The following is a 21512-nucleotide window of genomic DNA, read 5'->3' on the forward strand; positions in this document are numbered from 1 at the left end:
CTGTTTCAAAAGTCATAGGCCTGAAAATCCCCAGGGAATCTGTCCATAGTATATTGCTCAGCAGTTCCAAAATGACGTGTGTCTCAAGACGGCTCCCCAAAGCATCTTTTCCAATTTCCTCTTACCTTCCATAGGCCCTGGCATAGGCCAGAATGTTTTGAGGGTGGTGGTGGGAGCCAGGGGGAGCCCAGAAAATACATTTGACTTGCTTTGCTGATCTATTTTTGCTTCATTTTTGGAATCTCACCTATTCCGCAATGAAATTTGGTTCTGCGCTACCTTGGGCCTAAACTTATTCAAGTTTAAATCATTTCACAATTTTTCTAATTATCTTGAGTGCATTTATTCAACACATGCATAAATTTTCCTCCCTTTCGAGGTGTTAGCAGTCTCACACTATTTGCTGTTATCTTCAAATTTAAGAGTCCAAGAGCCCAACCTAAACACAGATAATTAACACCAAGCTTATAATAGGCAGTCAGTAAATATACTGTCAGGAAGGAAGAAAGGAAAGGAAAGAGGGAGAAAGGAGAAAAATGAAGTATGAGAGGAAAAGAAGGAAGTAGGGAGCAAGGAAGACAAGCAATGAAGAAAGGAGAAATTATCAGGGAGCACAGCCCACATTCCTCTAGGGTGATTTTGACATACCTGGTGAAATGAAATCCTGATTGAAGGGTGGGACCCAGTAACAACCTAGGTAAGAATCTTCCTCTAACAAGAAGGTACAGTAGAGATAAGATGACAGAAAGGGCATGGCAGGAGAGAAAATACTGAAAGGTCAGATAGAGTATGAACAGTGCTGAGGAGCCAGTAGAATGGTGCTGAAGATGCTGACCCAGCTCCAGGAGTTCAGTTTCTGCCATGTTCCATCGCTCTGGTCTCTGCAGTCCTTCCCAGGATCTTCTTGAAAACCCTGCTTTAGAAACACGGGTATAAATTAGGGCATCTTCTCAAGTTGTTCTGAATAGAATAAAAACCTTTCTGAAATCTAGGTATGATGGTATCTTCTGCTTCCTCCTTGCCTACCTGGCCTGTCTCTGGAACATCAGGAAGAGGTTACACTGTATGGGAGCCAATCCCTGCCCACAGTAACGGCGAATGCTCTAACCACCCCACCCTCCTTTCCCGTGGCTGACATCGACACCTACCTACCATGAGAGCTAAGCTTTAGAGGCTGTGAAAGAGAATCATGTAAGAAAATTGTCTATCCTCTAGAAGCTACCACATAAAGGTTTGCAATTTTCTTCTCTTATTGCAACCTCTAGTGCCAACTGACCATCTGGGTTTAGGTCATCTTGAAAAAGTCTAGTAGGGTCTTCTGCAAGTATGTGAGGAGGAACCTCCTAGGAGATTCACTTATTTCAGTTGCAGGAAATGAGACTTTATTTACTTCCCAGGAAAATTCTTCAATGTCAGAAAATGATGAGGGACAGAAAGACATATAGAAGGTAATTCTTTTAAGATTTGGCAAACCATGTTTAATCAAAGCCAGGATTTATTGTCTAATTATACAACATAGCTCTTTGATGATAATAGTATTATTTAATGAGTTGAAATACTAGTGCTAGGCAATGTTAAGCTTGTATCTCACAAGAAGCCTATGAACTAGGTCCCTTCATTATCTTCATTTTACAGATGAAGAAACTGAGGCTCACAAAAGTGAATCAAAGTGCCAAAGGCCACACAACTGGTAGATGGTAGAATGTGAATTTCTCAATTTGTTTATCTAGTTGATATTCTATCCTTTTTGCACTTTGAGCTGCACAGACATACATATACAAACTAAGCAAATTCTGTTCAATAAATTTTGTTCTAAGATTAAAACTAATAAATTGTTAGTTTTTTTTTGTATCCCCTAAATTTCTAAGAGTTTTTGCTACATTAATTTGCATTGCCTACCTCTAGAGCAATTTACTAAATAATGCCATCTGACTAATGAATGAATGAGATCAGTCTACACCTTCCAGATCTACCCTCCATACTCAAAACAGAGACAAATACACACTCACAAAATTTTGCTCTTTCTGGTGGTTCTGAAACCCTAAACTAAAAACTCCAGTTCCTGCTGACTTTACATGTGCAACTTAAGTTTCTCAATTTTCTGTTTGTTTTTTTTTTCCCCCCAAAGATTGTTCATTGCCTTCTGGTGCAATCCTTCCAACTTAATTGCCATTTCCCTGATAGAGAAAATCTTGATTATAGAATTCTTGAGTTATCTTCCAAATGAAGTTCACTTTGCTTTTTTGCATTTGTGCAGGGAGCTCTTGGAAGAAAGTTCAGGTTGTGTTCAGCAGTTTCTCTCAACTATATCTTCTTATTTCTGGCCACTGTGCAAACAAGTTTGCATATAAGACTCAAGTCCTGGGTCACCTTGTAGCTCACTCCAGTCCCTTGAAATGTAAAGTCTGCTCTGAGGATCTGAACAATACCTATTCTGTGGCATTACAAAAGTTTCACTGAAAGAGAGGCATATTTCTTCAAAGTTTAATAATCAGAATTTCTTAATGAAAGTAATTTTGCTGCATAGAAATTACGCCAAATTTTCTCATAAAAATAGTATTATTTTGTCCTAGTCCACTGTTCTCGCTTTCAAAATATGTTCAAACAATAAAAATAATAAAGCTGTTTCAAATATGCCAAATCTAATTTCAAATATGCACTCCCAGATTCCACTATTGTGACTGTGTTTCTAGTTGATATTCTATAATCTTATCACTCTTGGCCACACATCCACATACCACCCTGGGTTATTTATGAAGATAAATCCTGTGCTGAAATCAAAATCAACAATTATTTTTTTGCTACATCTAAATCTATTTTTGCTGCTTTAAAAAGAGATTTTGAAAATATTTTCCAGTGGGGTCATTTTGGTAAAGAAACTACTTAGAACAAAAATTATTTTTGGGGTTGACAACAACTATCACATATTTGAGATATCTTTAATTATCTAAAAACTGAAAATTCAATTTTAAGATTATTTGTACCCTTGGGTTTATGTTTTAAAGTTTTCAAAGTTTGTCTTTCTAAAAATGTAACTCCAGTAATTAACTTCTAGCTCTTTGTGATTATTAACTAATTGAACTTTGTGTTACCTATACTTCTTGAGTTTCAATTTCCTTGTCTCTGAAGTGAAATGGGTAATATCTACTTTACAGAGTTGCCATGAGAATTAAATGACATAATATATATAAAATAATTATTGCCCATTACACAGTAAGTGCTCAATAAAGTATAGCTTTAGAATATTATCTGAGAGTAAAGTTTACAATTAATAATCAGGTTACAACAATCTGTGCCCATGTCTTTTACCCCTGTGCTCATGTATGAACTTGGGAGGTGGGCAGTGGCCTGCTTTGACAGTCAGCTTTTCCCAACCTTCAGTCCGGTTCCAACACAAAGCAGTCACTCAATGAAAATTGATGAAATGAAATTAATCTAATATTAACTTGGCATGCTCTTCATCGCATTGTTAAGTAGGAGGTATCAATACTTGTCTATATTCAGAATTGATTTTTTTCCTTAAATACATTTTAAAATTTAATTCTAATTTAAAAAATATATTGTTTTTTGTTTTACTCTTCTGTTTAAAAAACTCAAGTTTAAATTCTAATGTGAATTTAGTTAATTAGTGCTAAGAAGCTTAAACCAAAAAAGTCAGTAATTGGTTTTTCTAAGGAGAGGTAAAATTGAGATGACTTGGGAGAACAGCAGGAATTTGCTTGAGGGCTTGTCTCAGAAACAATGAGCTACAGTTTGGAGAGCCAGCCACAACTAAGAAAATATGGGACTTCACATGTGAATGTGTTAACCACTTTACTGTGAGAAGACCAATGTCATCAGGGCCATCTGCTTGTAAAAGTCAGTTAAAAGTGTCTTGGGTGTGAACATGTCATTTTGCTCTCTAAGCAATATACTTCCCAACTTTTCATCTAATATATCATTTTTGCTCCTAAATATGTGTAAATAAATGTATACAAATAAATGCCCTAAACTAACTTACAAATATTATCTAGTGCTACATCAATGTTCAGATTTGGCTCAGATTTAAATGTTGCATATGTATATTTAAAGAGAATTTTAATTCATAGGATTATATCAATATTAGTCTAACGAATATTTTAAATACCCGATATGAGCTATGAGCAGTGCAAAGAGCTAAAGATAAGACACCAAAGAGTAAGAGGAAAAGTGCTCAAATGCTAGGTGGAAAATTGGGGCCAGATTGTGTAGTTCTATGCTTTTGAATTTGAAACACATTTTATAGGACAGAATGAAAAAATATATTTACCTTGAATAAAGAACAGCATAAAGATTGGTTTCCTGGAAGTCTGTGATGGAAATCGTTCAAAGATTGAAAGTATCTTTAGAGAGATAAGAGTAGAGTGACCACTCACATGCTGAATATTTGTCATTTTTGACTTGTAGTCACAGGGGGTTTCTGACTAAGGAAGTGGCCTCATCAGCTCTATGCTCAAGAAAAAGCTGTCAACAACGAGGAAGATGAATTTAAAAAGGAACAATTAACATATTTGAGCTTACCTCATAGGTAACTCTTTTCTAGACACAGGAGATATTATCTCCATTTACAGTTTCTCCTGGTCACTTATCTTTTCAACTTGGAGCAAGGCAAGATGATTCAATCTGTGATGGGGGATTGTTGTTGTGCTCTGCCTACCCATGAAGGAAGGGCAGTCTTTTTGTTTGCTTGTTATGTGAACTTCAAATTTGTTCCTATTTAAGATTACAGGATCAAGCCTTTATATGAAATGAGATTTTTCTGAATCCCAAGCTGAGTATCATTCTGATATTACAAATATTTCATTCAAGAAAGTAAATGCCTATCTCTTGACCAAAAGTAGCCTTCATAACCTGCTAATATCTGAGCATGTTTATCCAAAATCAGAAATATTTCTCTGAAAGAGAAATAGTAGCCAAAATGCAGTGTGTCAATCAGAGTTCCAGCAGGAAACAGATGGCACTCTCAAACTGAGTAGTAAGGAGTGTTAATAAAAGAGTGATTTACAAAGGTGTGGAAAGATTTAGATACATGTGCAAAGGATGTTGAAGGACCTTGAAGCTAAAACAGCAGAAGGCAATAGTGATTTGTAAGCTCTTTACTAACCTCAGGCATTAAGAGAAAATAACAGTTCCTTTTCTCAAGGTGGGTAGCTACAGGGAGAGGGTCATTGGAAAAGAGCTGTGACATTTGGTGGAAAGATGCAGCCAACTTGTATACACTGAGGGAAGGAATTAAATGCATAACCTCCCTCTCCTCCTAGTTGGACTGAGAGCGCATTGATGTGGCTTGTATAGACCAGCCTGCAGAGCACAGACCGGGTCAGAGAAGTGTAAAGAATAGGTAGGTCTGGGTCAAAGAGAAAACAACCTACATGCAATTTTTGGTATGTGGTAAGTTCATGTAAAATAATCATGATGTAACATCAGCAAAATGGTGAACTAGGAAGCTTCAAGCTCAAGTTCCTCCATATAATCATAAAAATAAACAAAGCAAACCTTTGCACAAATGACAACAGTCTTGATCTTAAGTAGTAACAACTCAGTTTCCACTTTCACTTTTTAAACCAGAGGGAGAGAGTAGAACTTATTTGCAAATTATTTTGTACATTGTTCTAACATGTTCTAGCTGGGGATACCTGAAGAACTGATTCCCTGCCTCTTTCTCACATAACGTAGAACACAAGCAAGAAAAGCTGAAGGCTCTATTCATAAAAGCTACAAGGTGATTACATACCCACAGATGCCTAGGGCAATAGATCCTCAGATGAGACATACAATAGATTAAGGCCCAGAGAAGAAAGTAGAGTGTGATTCTGGGAAATTAGGAGATTCAAAAGCAGTTATTTCTATAGGGGAATCTAGAAAGCGACATGCATACATAGATAACATATGTTCATGCAATAATCCTGAGAAAGCCTTAAACTTTTACCTCAGTTGATTCTGAGGGTCAGAGCAGGTCTAACTAAATGGAAAGAATACCCTCTCACAGAGCCAGTCTACTAAGACTGGGAGTGGTGATTTTATTCTCTCTCTCTCTCTTTCTGGAATTCAAGGAAATCTTTATTAAATTATTAGCTGAACACAAGCTAAAGTAACAGGGACTTCAGTGATCACACATGACAAGGAATAGACTTTTGAAAAAGTCTAAAAGCAAATGAATTATCACCGCTTTCAACAAACAAACAAAACACAAAGTAAACCTTGAGGAAGAGGGGTAGGAATTTTACTTCTTGAATTACCATATTATAATCATTGAATGTTCAATTTTTAACAACAACAAAAAAACACATGGTTTACCGAAACAATCAAACAGAAAAGGAAAATACAGCTCATCTAAGGAACAAAGTAAATTGGCAGAAAATCTTAAGAAAGCTGACAATCGACTAATGAGACAAAGACTAAAACAACTCTCTTAAATATGCTCTAAGAAGACATGGACAAAAAACTAAAGAAAATCAGGAACATAGTATACGAAAAAAAAATATCAACAGAAAGATAAGAATTATAAAATGGAAACGAACAGAAATTCTGAAGGTAAGAAATATAATAACTGAAATGGAACATTCATTAGTGAGGTTCTACAGCAGATGTAGGTAGGCAGAAAAAAAGAATAAGAGAACCTGAAGACAGGACATCCTAAATTATTGAGTCTTTGGAGCAGAAAAAAAAAAGATGAAAGAGTGAACAAAATTTAATAAACTTATGAAATATGATCAAAAGGACCAATATATGTATTATGAGAGTCCCAGAAGAAGAGAAAGTGGTAGAGAAATTATTTGAAGGAATAATAGCTGAAAACTTCTCAACTTCACAAAATATATGAATCTACAAATCCAAGAAGCTCAACAAATTCCAAGTAGCATAACCAAAAGAGACCCATGTCAAGCCACATTGTAATTAAACTATCAAAATCCAAAGCCAAAGAGAGAATTTTGAAATCAATAAGACTGAAGTGATTTACCAAGTACAGGACTCTTTAATAAAATTATTTCTTGATTTCTCAGCAAAACCCGTGGAGGCTAGAAGACAATGATATGATGTATTTAAAGTGCTGAAAGAAAAAAACTCAACTGAGAATTCTTCATCCAGAAAATTATTTTTCAAAAGTGAGAGAGGAAACTAAGACTTTCCCATATAAACAAAACCTGAAAGGGTCTATCACAGATAACTTGCTTTACAATAAATGCTAAATGAAGTCCTTCTCAGATGTGTGAGTTTTCCAATATCACTAGTAATTAACTCGACTCTGACATTACCTGTAGATAACATCAAATCCAATAGGTTATGGTGTCAGTTCTGCAAGACTACCCCATAAACCCCCATTTCTGATGCTAATCACGAGTTTAGATTGTCACCTATGCTCTGACTGACATGTTATAGATCAGAGGTTCCTGTGATTCTCTCCGTAGATTCAGTTAATTTGCTAGTGTGTCTCACAGAACTCAGAGAACAATTTACTTGCCAGTTGATTGGCTAATTATAAGAGAATGTAACTCAGAAACAGCCACGTGAAAGAGATGCATAGGGCAAGGTCTTTGGGAAGGAGTACAGAGCTTCCATTCTTTATAAATTTGCACTCTCCCGGCAACTACATGTTTTCACCAACCCAGAAACTCTCTGAATCCATCCTTTCAGGTTTTTATGGAGGCTTTATTATATAAGCATAATTGATTATATCATTGGCTATTGGCAATTGAACTTAATCTCTAGTCCCTCTCTCCTCATTCAAGGTCCAGAGATGAGACTAAAAATTCCAACTCTCTAATAAACCAAGGCAATCAACCTCCACCCTTGGGTTATCTAATGAGTTTCTAAAAGTCATCTTATTCACATAACGAAAGACATCTTCATTGTTCTCGTCACTTAGAAATTTCCAACAGTTTTAGGAGCTGTATAAATATAAAATATAAAAGCCACTATTATTATAATTTTCAATTTAATATCACTTTAAATTTAATTCCACTATAGGATTTATAAGACAAATATATAAAAAAATAATTATAAATCTATATAAAAGAGTATATAATATATAAAAATATAATTTGTGACATCAATAACATAAAAGAGTGGAGCTATAAGGAGTAGAGTTATTTTATGCAATTGAAATTGTTGGTATCAATTCAATTTAGATTGTTATAACCTTAGGAGGTTATTTGTAATCACCATGGTAACAATAAAGAAAATATCTATAGAACATACATAAAAGGAAATAAAAAATGAATCAAAATGTGTCACTACAGAGACTTAACTAAACACAAAAGAAGGTAGTAACAGAGAAAAGGGACCAAAAACGATATGCTACACAGAAAACAAATTAAAAATTGTTAAGAAGAAGAGCTTCCTTGTCAGTAATTATATCAAATGTAAATGGACTAAGCTCTCCAATTAAAAGGCATATATTGGCAGAAGAGATTTTTTTTTAATTGAGCTATACTCTATCAACATGGAACTTACTTTAGCTCTAAAGAAAAAAAATAGGTTGGAAATAAAAAAATAGTAACCTAAAAAGAGCTGGATTACAAATATTAGACAAAATAGACTTTAAGTCAAAAAATATTACAAGAGACAAAGAAGGATAGTATATATTGATAAAAAGGTCAATTCACTAAGAAAATATAACAATTAAATCATATATGCACAAAGCCTTCACAGAGCTCCAAAATATATCTAGCAAACATTAACAGAATTGAAGGGAAAAATAGACAGCTCTAGATAATAGTAGGAAACTTCATTAGCTCCAGTAATGAATGGAATAGCCAAACAGAAGATTAATAAGAAACAGTGGACTTAAACAATACTACAGACCAATAGGATCTATCAGACATACAATATATGGAACACTCCACCCGACAATAGTGGAATATACATTTTTTCTCCAGTAGACATGTAACATTCTCCATGATACATCATATGTTAGACCACAAAACAAATCTTAATACAAGGTTAAAATTATGTAAAGTTTCTTATTTGATCACAATGGAATGAAGCTAGAAGTCAATAGCAGAAGGAAAACTGAAAAAGTCACAGTATGTGGAAATTAAAAAATCATAAGGGATATTAGAAAATACCTTGTGGTAAGTGAAAAGGAAAACAAAAACACAACATATTAAAATTTATGGGATGCAGAAAAGCAGTGCTAAAAAGGAAATTTATAGTTATAAATACTTACATTAAAAAAAGATCTCAAATCAATACTGAAACTTTACTATTTAAGGAATTAGAAAAAGAAAAGCAAACTAAACCCACAACTAGCAACAGAAAAGAATTAGTAAAATTTAAAGCAGAGATAAACAAAATACAAAAACAATAGTAAAAAATCAACAAAACCAAAAGTTGGTCTATGGAAAGACCAACAAAATTAACAAATCTGTAGCATTACTGAGAAAAGGGAGAGAAAACTCAAATATCCGAAATCAGAAATCAAATTGGGACATTACTACTAATTAAAAACTATTAAAGAGAATGTTATGAATATTTGTGTGCCAACAAATTGGATAATCTAAGCAAAATGGACAAATTTTTAGAAACATACATCTACCAAAACTGAATTATGAATAAACAGAAAACATAAATCAATGTATAACTAGTAAGATTAATAGTAATCAAAATCTCCAACAAAGAAAAGACATGGGCCAAATGGCTCCACTGAAGAATTCTACCAGACATTAAAAGCAATTAATACCAACCCTTAATTCTTCCAAAAAATTGAGGAAAGGACACTTCCTAACTCATGCTATGAAGCTAGCATTAACTTGATAGCAAACTCAGCAAAGATGCTACAAGAAAAAACAAACAAACAAACAAATAAAACTATAAACCAATATTCTTTATGACTATTGATGTAAAAATCCTAAACAAACTACTGGCAAACTGAATTCAACACTATATTAAGAACGTTATATATTATGGCCAACTGTGATTTATTTCTAGAATGCAAGAATGTTCAATATCTGAAAATTAATCAGTTTAATTCACCACATTTACAGAATGGAGAAACAACTCTCCATACACATGAGCATCTCAACTGATGCAGAAAAACATTTGACAAAATAACAGTTACAACTTCTCTTATTTGAGATATGCTATGTGCTAAGTCCTACATTAGGTATTTTATATAGAATATTCTCAATCCTCAAGGCGACACTCTAAAATATGTAATATTATGTTATTATATCCCTCTTACATATGAAGAAACTGAAGCTTATGCTTCAAAATCTGAAGTAATTTGCTAGTATTATATATGTGTGTGTGTATATATATATATATATGATAGTTAGACAGACAGATATAGATAGTAAAAAGTACAATCAGTGTGTATAGTCCAGATTTTTAGGTCACAAGGCTTAGGGCATTTCTACAGCATATTGCAGCTCTTGCTTCTGTATCTGAGGAAAATAAAAATTAAAGTACAAAGAACTGATACACAAAAGTCACTACCCAGCTTAAGGGTTTAATAAAATAGCCTCCGGTGTCTTCATCCCTAATCCCTTCCAACTGTTAATAAAGTGCTGCTATTTTGATTGCATATTAACTTTCATTGCTGAAATGGGGGTCTGGCCCATCTCTCTCCAATATTGACTTTGGACTGCTGAATGTTGTTTCTTTACTTTTTGCAGTCTATCCAAGAAAGGAATGGTTCATAGGGAACCAGCAGCTCAATAATGGAGCATTACCCACAGTGGCAATACAAGCAGCAGAAAACAAAAATGGAAGTTCATAAATTGAGAAAGCTGGAATCAATTTGATTTCGACTCAGAGTCACACTCTTTCTCTCTTGAAAAAACTTTTCTCTGAAAGATTGGTGCCACCTCATTGAACTTGATTTATACATAAAAGTCAGAATTAGAGTTTTTAATTTTTTAATGAGTTTAAGATACATTGCTTAGCTTCCTGACAATGTGCTAAATTCCAAAAATGCCTGTAACATTTGTTTACTTAGACTATTACAAGAAAAGAGATCTTTTATGATTACATCTTTTTTTATAGTGGAACTTAAAAAAGTGCTTCTGTAGACTTCTGAATTAGTACATTTTAAACTTTTAAAATCACTTTCAAATCTATTACCTTGCTTTAGTCCCATAATAGCTAGGAAAGTTGTATACCTCTTACTCTTAGGCCAGGTATTCCTGCCTTATAGATGACATTTCCACACTAGGAAGTGGAAGAAAAGATGAGGATCCAGTTTTTGCGACATGGTCTGAGATGAAGGGGCATTAGCCTAGCCTAAAACCTGAGTTTTCTCAGTCTTAGAGATCTGGAATTTCTGGGGAGGGGTTACTGACATGGGAACTGGTCTTTACTGTGCTTATCCACATGTTGTTTAAGTTCCATTCATTGCCCTCTGTAGTTTTACATGCTCTCTCTATCACTGGCCATATACATAGAGATCACCAGAGTAACAGTGACAGTCACTGTTACTGACAGTGACAGTGAAGTAAGCACTTAAAGTTAATCAAGCAATTGAAACATTTAAATGCTATATATGGTACTAATGCTGGCTGCTCTGAAAAGCAGATTTAATATTATACCAGTTTCATAACTCTAACCCAAGTTGTCTTATATAAAGATGACCTATAAAAGATAAAGCCCATCCCCCATTGCCCTTAAGAAAATAGAAGTTTAAAAAAGAAAAAAAACTAAGAAAAAATGAAAAAGAAAACTTTCATTTATACTTCATATCAGGTCAGGCAACTTCTGTTTTCTTTAGGTTGAATGTTTTAACCACGGGAAGTAGAGCTGCATTAAGCAAGAAAATTATATCACTGAGAAAATCTGCTTACTAAGTTTGCCAGAACCTGTCCTGCCTCTTAGCCAAAAATGACAGACTGTTGAATCCTATGCAATAAGTGTGGGTGGCTTATCGGGCTCTTGTGTTTGAAGGAAAAGGGTACAAGTAGGTCATAGGCAAAGGCAATGGTGGCCTCCTTTAAGTCTTTCCTTTCCAAGTTGAAATAGTTACTGTTTTTAAGAAAACCTCTGAGGTGGAGGTGATAGGTAGGGTTTGGGGGGATATAAGTTAGTGGGTATGGCATACCTGGAGGCCAGTATCCCTGATCACCAGCAAGGAGGTGGGAGGAGAAAGCCCACACATGTTAATCAAAGCCCTTGTGGTGCTATCTCCTTCCTACACAAATATTTACTAAACTCTTAGACAAAAGAATGGTAAATCCCCAAAGACCAAGTTCACCCTCCAGGGTTTTTCAAACTCAATCCCACCCTGTGGGTCCTGTGGCATGGCAGATGCCCTCTCCCAGAGAGCACTGGCCATTGGGCCTCAGTCATGCCTGTCTGTACTTCTGTATTCTGACCATTATTAGTTAACTCTGCTGTCAGTATTAACTTTTGTTCAAGTTCAAATCTAGAAATATCTTTTCTTTATTTTTTGTTTCCCTTCCTCAACCCACAGCACACTCCCCTGTCAAAGAAAGCCTTTGAACAGTTAGAATAAGTGGTGCTTCCACCACCGGTCGCTGTGCCAGGGTGTAGCCTGCATTCAGCAGAATGGAAGTGGAATGTGCCCTTTTGTTTGCATAATCATCATGTCTAAAAATATCAGAGACACCCCTTACTGTACTGGTGACACACAGACTCATGGGGGATGAATAATCATACTGACATTTGTTTTTGGAGAACAATGAGTAAATACTGTTTTCAAAATATAAAAATGAATATTGTAAACTTAAAAAGAGGTTTTCATTGTAAACTGGGGTTTTAATTCCTTGATCAATTAATTCCTCTGCCCTTTTATTTTTTTCTTTTATCTGGAGAGTTTGCTCTCGTTCATATTTTTCATTAATAGGCTGCTGTATCAAAACATTCACACTTCATAGAGCTATCTTTAAGGAGTCTGACTGCCAGGCTGGTAGAGGAGGATGCTCCCAACATCAGTACATCCAAGTCTTCTGAAGGTGAGAGAGTTGTGACCCACATCCTTCTGATAAAGACACTTCCCTTATACCTTACAATAGTAAATTCACTTTTGCATTATGTAGTTTATATTTTCAGGTGCCTCCATAAGCAGTCATTTCTTCATTGCAAGTTTAGGATACTCTTACTAGCAATTTGGTTATTTTCAATAAATGGTAAAATAAAAGCAAGAACTACTCAACTGGAGTGAAAAACAAAGTACATAATTGAATTATTTTCCTACTTACTACTGACATGTTTTCCCCCTTTCCTTCAGCTTGCATCCATAAACACTGATATAAGGAAAAGTGTCTTGTATTTTGGGACTTGAGGTTTTTTTTGATGATAATAGCATGCAGAGCCCTGGACTGGAATATCTTAGTAGCTGTCAGAGGTTAACAAGATGAGTGGACATGCTTATCAATGTCTTTGAAGAAAGGCCACATTATGCACTGTAGGGGCAAGGACAAGGTTGTATGAAATTCTTTGCCTCTCTTTTCAAACTTCTATGCACAGCAAGTATTGCTCTAAGTTGTCTGGAGCCAGCACATCTGCAGCCTGAGGACGAAAGCTTAGCCATGTCACGGAGGGAAGGATGCTCAGTGCTGGAAGGTACTTTACAGATCACAGAGGTCAGCTTCCTTAATTTACAATCTGAGACCTAACTTAACTTAGGTTATGAACGAGAATATTTTCAAGTACTCTACATGCTGTGAATCATTTTCATACATATTATGTCATTGGTTTCTCCCCAAAATTTGAAGTGCAGATATTTGTCTCAATTTTTAGTTGAGGAAACTGAGGCTCAAAGATTAAGTGGCTAGTTCTAAATCATAAAACTGCAAGTAGTAAAGCTGAGACTTGAGCCTCCATTTGATAAATTCAATGTTCTTTTCACTAGGCTTTGTCTCCCTGTCTGCAGCTAGAGCAGTATGTAATACAGTAAACATTTATTGTCTGCTTTCTAGGTGTCTGGTATTGTACATAACTCTGTAATTTGTGTTCTTGCTACATATAAGCCATTAATAAAAGGGTGCAAATAAATTGGAATTAACTTCATTTTTGGCCACTTTTAATTTAATTAGGGAAATAAGCACAAGGATTTTGTTTTTGTTTTTGTTTTGGGGTGGGAGGAGGGAAGGGTCTTCATTCTCCTGTGCAGGTAAGGAGCTCCATTTAGGCTTATCTCATGAAGGTGGTACCAATGTACCTGGCAAAGATAATCATAAAGTCTCCTGGAAGGTACCTGGAAGAGTATCTAATCCAACCTTGTCATTTTTTAGAGATGATAAAATTAATGCCAGGAGCTTTAAGTAAATTTTCAAAGGTCACATATCTACTTAGATGTTGAGCCAAGACTGGTAATCAAAATGTCTGATTAGTTTATTTCTCCTATAAGATGAATAGCTTTCAGCCAAGGGTAGTTTGATTGTTTCATATTAATACTTCTTTTTCCAAGACAGATTTAAAAAGGAATAGGAATAGGATTAAAAGGGACACTTTTAGGTTGAGATGTATGTATATTCCTGACACAAACATAAAAGAAGATTAGCAATTAAGCATCCTAATCTGAAAGAAGAGGAGAAAAACTACGGGCATTTCTGTTCTCAGTTATATTTGTCCTTTCTAATGAAAACCACATGAGAAGCTAGAAAAGAACCCAGAGCCCAGTGTGATTGCCAAAGATAAAGGGACGACAGAAAAAGAAAATGAGGGAACAGTGAAGCAGAGACCCAATATTATTTCCAACATTTTAGCACACAGTCACACTTCCAGTTCTTCATCAGATAAGAATGTTTTGCTCACATTTGGCTAATTCTCACTGCACAGGAAAGCCTGTAGCTGTGCTCACAGCCCACCACTTCCTGTGGGAGCCAGAGAAATAGGCTCAGCCCTTCATTTCTTTGACCAAAATGCTTCCAAGCCCAAGGAAGAACCTCACTGTTCTGCTGTTTGGTGAACGGAGTCCACAGTCAACCCCTGACAACTATTAGGAAAATGTCCATTTCTCAGGTGTATTTTTCCCGTGTGTGTGTGTGTGTGTGTGTGTGTGTGTGTGTAAGGAAGTTTAATCTCCTTTTGGCTCATTGCACTCCAGTTATCCATTATTCATGCAAGTTAATTCTTTACAGTTATAAGTTTCATTTATCCATGACAATGCAAATAATTTTAGGTACAGGAAAAGGCCTGCCCATCACTTGGAACTGACCTTCATTCCGCCTCTCCATTACCACAGCCCCTTTTCAGCAGGGCTCCAGAACCTCCTTGCATTTTGAGTTCAAAAAGAGGAAAACTTCACTGGAAGGCTGTCTGCTGAGATGCACTCTATAAATTTTCATTCTTAGATCAACTTCTTTTGAGGCCAAATGGCAACTATGGTTAAATGCTATGTTCTCATTTAATTTATTTTAAAACAGTTTTTTTTTAAAAATTTCATCTATGGTAATCTTCCAACTTCTTCCCAGTAGTCCTTTGACCTGTTTGCTTCTCTTTCTTTCTTCCCTCTCTGATTATCTCTATGCTGTTAATAAGATCATGTCGTTTGTTTCTTAGCTGCCACCATCATAAATCAACTGTTAAGAAATTCCATCATTCCGGTCTCCCTCTTGGTGTCCTAGGATGTGTGACATGGGACTGGGGAAGAGGGTGCAGCTGGCTCACCTTATTCACACCCCCTGTCTTCAGATCGCTGGTATTCTGGTCTGGTTCTTCCTTGAGACTTTTCTCTGTGAGTTCCTACCCCTCACCCCAGCCCGAATCTACTCACGTGAACAACACTGTTCCAGTTGGAAGGTCTCCCTGCAGTAAGGGAGCTCACCCCAGAGCTGATCCTAGGCTGGCACTGCCACCATAAGAAGTAATATGCTAACTTCTCATGCAGGGATTAAGGCTAGTGAGATTAAATGACATGCCCATTATCCACACAGTTAGTGGGAAATGCGGGACCAGAAAGACTCAGATCTGAGTTTCAGTTCAGTTTTCTTTCTAGTTTCCAAGTGCTGGCAGAGCTGAGCTGTGGGGAGTGAGGGGTCAGCCAGGAGAACTTTCTGCTTAGAGGGCTTGGTCCTTTGGGTTTTGATTCTATTTCTCACTGGGTAGAAAGGATTATTTATTTTTATTAGGAAATCTGAAGGAATAGAAGACCCAGAAACCCTGGGTGGGAATTTTATAATTTACAGAGAACTCCGTGGAGGGCAGACACAGGAAAAGAGAATGACTAATATGATAAAAATTCAAGAAATGAAAGAAACCTAAAGATCTTTATCATAGATATTAGATTCTTAGCTATTCTAAAGATACTCTTATTCAGTGTTTTCAACATTTTTCCACCCATTTTCTCACACAATTCTTTTTAAATTAACCTTTAAGCATTTATTTCTACAACCCAAGAAGATTTTGAGTAATTTTACTTCTTACTTTTGGGATCATGAAAATATGCACCCTTACAGATTCTTGTGTGTCCCCAGGGGAACTAGATACTTCCTCTTCTAACATTCACTGAGAATCCCTGTAGCACAACTCCAAAGATGAAGAACACCAAGAAATGATCTACCTAAGATCCTATAGTGGTTAGCTGCCTGCTCAAGATAAGAACATATGTTTCCTGTTTGGTAGTCAAGAGCTTTATCCTCTATAATATTCTGATCCCTAGAGTTCAAGTGTATCAAGAATGTGAGATGTACTTAGAGTTTTCAATTCTTCTAATTCTTTAAAGTGCTCAAAATATTTCATTGGAGAAAGTTATTCTAGGCATTGTCTGGGAAACAAGCACATGATACATCCATCATCCAAACGGTTCTTTAGAAACATTTATGTTAGAAACAGAGACTAGAGTCCCAGCCAATGTTTCAATCTGCCTCTGAACAAAAGGGAGAGACGTAAATAAGGATAAAAATTACAGAAAAGAAGGCATCAGTGGCCATTTGAATTTGGCATAATAAAAATTAATGAATGCATAGCCCAAAGCACTGTAAGGCTTAATTCATAGTTTTACATTTTTAAGCATAAAACTAATCAGACAAGTGAAATGAGAATTATTAAATTCCTGTGAGTGCCCCAGGAATCTTTAGAAATTTAAGCAACACTCTATAATTAATACACATGGGATTTTCTTTCTTTCTTTTTTTTTTAGGAAAGGAAAAGTACAGCTATACTGTGGATTTACAAAGAAAGATAGAGAATTTTATCTTGAAAGACAAAAATAATCTCCCCGAGAATATGAAAAAGGATAAACTCACACTAAAGCAATTCTGAGAACTGCTAGCAACAGAAAAGAACAGTGGTCCCTGGAAGGAACATGTAGGCAGAAGGATTATAGAAACTTTCAAGGCTTTTATAAAAGGACTGGAGAGTAAAGAAACATAGGAGGTCCATTAGTAAGTCAGAAGAAAGATGAATTTAATGATGAACACGACATTATTGAGATAATGAACTGCATCATTAAATTTATCTTTTAGAAAGAAGAAAGAAAATATGTCCCTGGGAATCCTTTTTGGGGGAGTGAGTAGAAATCAGAATTAAAAAAAAAAATTGGCCTCTAGTAAACAAGCAAATTTTAAAACAACGTGATTTCAAATGCAAGCAAAAATAATCTACAGTGTGAGAAGTAAGGAGAGGGATAAACTCGGAGAAGAGGGACTGGGGAGAGGTGCATCAGGGATGCTAATGATGTTCTATTTCTACATTTGTGTAGAATTAGAGGATTGGTTCTCTATGAAAATTTGTTGAGCTGTACACTGTGACCCATGTATTTTTATGTTTGTGTTACACGGGAGCAAAAAGTGCAAATAAAAATGAAATAAAATGAGAGTTTTAAAAAAGTAAATATTAAAATTATAGAGATGTGTAAATCAAAGGTGGGTGGTAAGGTAATGGAATTATAAAGCAGCACATAGAAATTTTTAAAAATTATAGAGAGCTGAAGATGAAAGAAATAGCAATCAATCAGGGTACAACTACCATGCATTTAAATTTTGTGGTAGATAGTTCTCATTAATAGGAATCATATATCCTATTTCAAATAAAATTATCATGCTCTATATTTTTCTTTTGTAAAAACAAATTCAAGTTTCTATATATACAATTTGTTTAAATTGAAATGTATCCAAATTTGTAGAGAGAAATCAAATTGAATAGCCATATGCGACTTTAGAGAAAAGACTAGTCAAGCAAAAATAATATGATTGCTAATTATGTGGTTAATCCAAAACTAGTTATCATGGAGGATACAAATGAAATAAAAAGTTTTGCTTCTATTAAGAAACAGAGTCTGGTTGGGTAGAAAAGACTAACAAATGTGAATAGCAACAACATACTACATCATTCAATGCTGTGTCTATAAAAGTGGTGATATGAATATAATAGTATGAACACATAATATCCTAATTAGAATATGACTTTTGACTCTTTCCATAAAAATGTTGAAATAAGAATGATTATATTGGCTGAAATTTGTATAGGTTAAAAACTGAAGTCTTCTTACTTCACAGATATTATCTGATAAGATCGAAATTAGACATTATCTTATGAGACAGGTTCATTAAATTTTCAAAGAAATTATTTACATCAATGAAATTTGCAGTTGCCACTAATACATATTTTGTGAAAAGCTTAGAATGTTTAAAAAGAGAAAAGGGGAGGAAATCTCTCAAGTTGAATGTCAGTACCACTGGGAATCAATTACAACATGATAGAGAGAGAGAATTGGTCAGGACCAAGTCCCAAAAGCACTTTTGGGCTAGAATGTAAACCAAACTACATTAGAGTTGGACATATGACTTAGCAGAAAGTGACAACGAATAACCAGAGTCTATGCCTCTGTCGACCCAGTAACAAACAGCCCCAAACTGAACAGCCAAAAAAATAGTCTAGTGGAGTAAGCAATAGCTCATCTTATGTCCACATTTCAGCCTGTTGCCAACCCACATCTGTGAATGAATCAAATTTTTTCCCTCAGTAGATGTCTGGCTGAGTGCAATAGGTTGAATAAGGGTGCCACAAAAATAACTACATTTAATCCTTGGAAAAGGTAACTGTTTTTCTATGTAGCAAAAAAGACTTTGCAGATGTGATTAATATAAGATTTTTGATATGGAGGGCCTAATGTAATCATTATGGTCCTTATAAGAGGAAACAAGAAGGTCAAAGGAGGAATTAAGAGGTATGATGACAATAGAAGAAAGATATGGAAGCAATGTGAAGAACGGGTCACAAACAAGAAAATGTAGCAGACTCCAGAAGCTAGAAAGTCAATAAAAAGTTTTCTTCCTTAGATCCTTCAGAGAGAACCAGCCCTATGGACACCTGGACTTTAGTATGGTGAAGCAGATTTTGGACTCTAATTTACCTAAACATAAGAAAGTGGATTTTTTTTTTATTTTAAGCCAATAAATTTGTGGTAATTTTTATAGGAACATTAGGAAACTAATACATTGAGTGAGATGTATTAGACCTGGTTTTCATTAGGATGTCTCTCATGAGGGCATTTGATTAGTACATAGTTTTTTCAGAGTGACAGGTAGTTCATAGCCAAGCAAGGTCTTCTTCTTTCAGAATATTTACTATGTCATTTTCTAGTATATTTTTTCTATTGTATTTGTGACTTAAGGAGCTCTAAGCTTGACTTTTAAATTCAACACAGAACGCTTGGTATTATCAGCCATTCAGATTGTTACATAAGCCCAGTCACTGAACTAGGTTCCTGAAATTCATGTCTATTGAGGCTCATAGACCCCCTCCAGAATGCATGATGACTGGTATCCAAAATCCAAGAAAAAAAGAAAACTAGCCACATGGCTTAAGGAAGATTAAAATACCAACTCTAAAGTGTAAATCTTAAAGTATTTATATAGAGATTCTTTGACTCAAATGTCTTTTTGGTACATAATTTATCTCCATCCTCACAGAAGCAACAAAAATGTGAAAAGGATCTTTTTAAAGAAAGTTTGTCCATTAACAAAATTTTCTCCCTCACTGGACCAAGGTTCAATGAGGGCAGAGACCATGAATTATTATCCTTTTGCTCCACAACTAGTTGAGAGTCCAGTGAATAGTAGGTGATGAGACATATTTTCCGAGGTAAGAAAGAAGGAAGAATAAAGAAAGTAGAAATAGAAGCTTTTTTTCATATTTTTTTTGAAACTGAGTGAATTGAGGAGCCGGAGTGAATTTCATCAGACAGTAGCTACATAATTCTAAAATTTATTTATAAAAAAGTATTGTATTTACTTTTCCTCTAGTAACAACCTACTGAGCCTAGATTGGAGAGAAACAATAGATGCAAGGGTTGGGTAGTGAGAAATTGTGGTAGAGAATAGTAGAGTTGGTGATTAAATTTTCAAATTAAATTTGAAATGAATAAAAATATCTTAATTCTAAATAACTAGCTTCATTGTGTGCGTGTGCGTGCGTGTGTGTGTGTGTGTGTGTGTGTGTGTGTGAGAGAGAGAGAGAGAGAGAGAGAGAGAGAGAGAGAGAGAGAGAGAGAGAGAGAGAGAGAGAACTAAGCTAACTGTAGCCTGTAGCCAGAACCTTAGGGAAGATTCTATACATTGTACAGCCATGAAAACATTGGCATAAGAAAGACACCTGTCAATCCTTCTAAAAACGTAAGTAGAATGATAAGAAAATAGTACTTAATAAAGGTTAGTCCTTTTTAGGAAGGCCTCAATATTTATTGTTTGATCAAATTTTTAATAGAGATGCACTAAGAACATGAACAATTTAATGTGAAAACAGGAAGTACTTGAGTTACTTGCTAGATTAATGAATTAATGAATGGAATAATATAGAAACAAATCCTTAATAAATGTCATAGGATTTATTCAACCATTCTGAGTTTATCATTTCTTAAGTGGGCTCCAGAATTTGTAGTATCCCAGAAGGATGACCGCCCATATTGACAAAGGTGGTCTACATTATTTGTACATAATTTTTACATGCAATGGCATTGGACTAGCTTTCTGCTAGTACCCTGGTACCCTGTAATCTCTAGGATGGAAGGCATATTCTCAGCAAAGAGAAGGAGTGGGAAGGCAGGAGGCCTAGATTCTAGCCTGATCATGACCTTGTGAAAGTTACTTACCATTCCCAGACTTTAGCTTCTTCTTTTGGAATATGAAGGGGTTGAATCAGATGACTTCCAAAGTCCCTCTCTATTCTGAAATTCTATAGCTTTACATTTGGCCTAGAAAACAGTGTTGTCCATTAAAAAGGAATTTTGTCTTTGTCAGGTTCTTCTGCCCCAAACATTCCAGGTCCCAACTTGTATACAATAAGGAGGAAAAGGCACCTTCTTTTTATCCTGTGGTTAAAAATATTTAGTTCTTTGGTGTTTGAAACATTCTCTTCAACTAAATATAGTAACCTTGACATAGCTGGATTTGTACTTAACTATAAACACATACTATTGGCAAGACCCCATGAAATAATTGACTTAGAATGACCTTGGAGCTGGAAGCATAACAGCTCATGTTTCTCATTATCATTTTGTGCCAGATCAGAGAATTTTCCTCTCATTCAGCTGACTTCAGCCTTTGTTTGCTGGGCAGTGGGTAGCGAGTGCTTTAAAATGCTCAATACTCTGTGCT

General features: G+C 35.4%; 1 long non-coding RNA gene across 1 annotated transcript in view; it reads right to left on the minus strand.

Moving 5' to 3' along the window:
• The window catches only part of LOC107497780, a 112943-nt gene extending 91794 nt beyond the window's left edge, over window positions 1-21149 (minus strand). Inside the window, exons 1-2 of the long non-coding RNA XR_001593884.2 lie at window positions 21008-21149; window positions 836-916 (exon numbers count right to left, since the gene is read on the minus strand). This is a non-coding gene — a long non-coding RNA (uncharacterized LOC107497780). The remainder of the gene's footprint in view (window positions 1-835; window positions 917-21007) is intronic.
• Window positions 21150-21512: the final 363 nt, after the last annotated feature.

The sequence above is a fragment of the Rousettus aegyptiacus genome, unplaced genomic scaffold (genome assembly GCF_014176215.1).
Source record: "Rousettus aegyptiacus isolate mRouAeg1 unplaced genomic scaffold, mRouAeg1.p scaffold_m13_p_11, whole genome shotgun sequence".
Classification (NCBI taxonomy): Eukaryota; Metazoa; Chordata; class Mammalia; order Chiroptera; family Pteropodidae; genus Rousettus; species Rousettus aegyptiacus.